Genomic DNA, 2,709 nt, shown 5'->3' with positions numbered 1-2,709 from the left:
GCTGTATGAAAATGTTGCAGCACACTGAAGGTCAGAATAAACTAATGAATAAACTTCAACGTGCATCAAAGGTTCACATCATCAGGAAGATTTGCAGGTTTTTTTTTTACACTTTACTCTGCTGGGTTTTTTCTTTTTCTAGTTTATGCCTCGTTTCCGCTCAGTATTTGGTTTGTCAGAGTTGCATCAAATTTAATACATCAAATGTATGATAATGAACTTATTCAAACTGACCTGCGGCCAAAGAGTATTTGTTTAGCCTGCAGAGGGCACTTTTTGCCGCTTCATATCAGATCACTGTTTTTACCTTACCTAGTGCCTTACACTTATACTAGCAAAACTACTAACAAAAGACAGGAAACACTACTTGCTATTCAATATAGGACACAACAACTGTGATGATTAATTAATGATTCATTGATGGCTGAACCGGAAATATTCCTGTTTTAATTTAAGAAATCTGCTCAATTTGCAATTATTGTTACAACTGCAAGGTTAAACTACTGAGAATAAACAAGCAAAATACTCATTCTGACATTTCATTGTCTTTTGTTTTTTATACACAACAGTCACTGTGCTTCCAGTTTTGGTTTACAAAATTCCGCCGTTATTAGTAAACTACGAAATTCCATCAAATATTCCAAAGTGTGAACATTGTTTCGTAAAAACAAAAACTACCACGGTCAAAATTATTGGCCCCCTGATGTACAGTCGAATGTTGCAGTTTTCAACAAGTCTCAGACATGACTGCTGAGAAATCCCAGCCCATTCTTGGCATGCACGCTGGTCTTCAGTTCACCCCACAGATTTTCAATGGGATTCACCTCAGGGCTTTGTGTAGCTCAGTCAGGAACATTCATTTTGGTCTTCTGGACATAGTTCTTCACCAGGATCAATGTATTTTTTGGGTCGTTGTCGTGTTGGAAGACAAATGGGCCTACTTTTGCTGCTGACTGCTTGAGGTTTTCTTTCAAAATATTCACATATCCTTCTTTCTTCATGATTCTGTCTACCTTGAGGTGATTCCCAGTTCCAGATGCACTGAAGCATCCACACAGCACAATAATAGGTTATACGCCTCTTCCATCTTTCTCCAAACATAAGCAACATCTCTCTGGCCAAGGAGATACAGTTTTTCTCATCTGACCAAAGGACACACTTTCAGGATGCATAATCTTTCTCCAGGTTGTCCCGATACATCAGTCTGGCTTGACTGATTTTTTTTCTCTGTCGGCAAACCTCGCAGTCCATTCCTGTCCAGGGCTCTAGTGATGGTATTCCTTGAGATGACAGTTCCAGACTTGGCTAAGTCATTGGCAGTTCTTATGGGATCTTAAGACACGTCTTTCACTACTTTTCTTTCCAGAGTCTATGAAATTGTTCCCTTCCTACCTTGGATTCATGACACTTCTCACTTCAGTTCTTGACATTTGGAAACACTGATTCCTCCTTCGTCTGCTCAGTAAGCATCAACAATTCATTTTCTTAAACCGAAAGTGATTTCTTTGGATGCTTTCTCAAGTGGAAGCTCAAAACCTCACTGAACCTTTTATACTGTGTGTACATTGGTAGATAGCCCTCAGTTTGAACTTGATTCTACGAGCTTTGAGCATTACAGAGTTAAAGCACATCATGAACAATAGTGATTTGTGCTGTGGTTCTTAAGGGGACTAATAATTTTGACTAAATAATTTTGTTTCTGTGTGCAAAGTAAAATAATATAAGCAGCCAAAACAAAATAGGATGTTTAGAAATGCTGTGCTGAAAATTCTTTGCTCAGTTAAAAAGCATTTGGCAACATTTGGAAGAAAATGTTAAATTTTACAGGGGTGCTAATAATTTTTCCTCATCTGTATAATAACCTGGAAACATGCTGAACAATGTAATGAATGACCAAACGGTCAGGAGTGTTTGGAATAATTTGAATTCAATCCAAGTTGAAAGAGTTCCTTTAAAATGAAAAAAGAAATAAACATTTCTTGCATTTTTTTTCATGACTGACACTCATGGTCACGATATGTTCAACACTACTCATCATCACTCACTCATCTTCAACGGCTTATCTGGGATCAGGTCATGGGGGCAACAGCTCAAACAGGGGATGACCCCAAACTTCCCTTTCTCAGGCCACATTGACCACCTTTGACTGAGGGATCCTGAAGCGTTCCCAGGCCAGTGTGGAGATATAATCTCTCCACCTAGTCCTGGGTCTTCCCCGGGCTCTCCTCCCAAATGGACGTGCCTGGAACACCTCCCTAGGGAGGCACCCAGGGGGCATCCTTACCAGATGCCCGAACCACCTCAACTGCACAGTAAAATCACCAGTGTAAAACTAACGCTGAAAATGTTGAATTAACATTGCCAGCGTACTGTTAGTGTTAATTTAACACTGGTGATTTTACTATGTGGTTCCTTTCAATGCGAAGGAGCAGCGGCTCTAGTACTCCGAGCTCCCCACGGATAACCGAGCTTCTCATCCTATCTCTAAGGGGGTCACCACCCACCTTCCTAAGGAAGCGCCCATTTGGGTTGCTTGTATGATCTAGTTCATTCAGTCATGACCCAACCCTCATGACCATAGGTGAGAGTAGGAATGAAGATTGACCAGTAGATTGAGAGCTTCACCTTTTGGCTCAGCTCTCTTTTCGTTACAACAGTACGGTAGAGCGTAGACCTGTGCGATTTAGCCGGTATATCCAGTACACGGTA

The sequence above is a fragment of the Thalassophryne amazonica genome, chromosome 1 (genome assembly GCF_902500255.1).
Source record: "Thalassophryne amazonica chromosome 1, fThaAma1.1, whole genome shotgun sequence".
Lineage (NCBI taxonomy): Eukaryota > Metazoa > Chordata > Actinopteri > Batrachoidiformes > Batrachoididae > Thalassophryne > Thalassophryne amazonica.
This window is presented reverse-complemented; position numbering follows the sequence as displayed.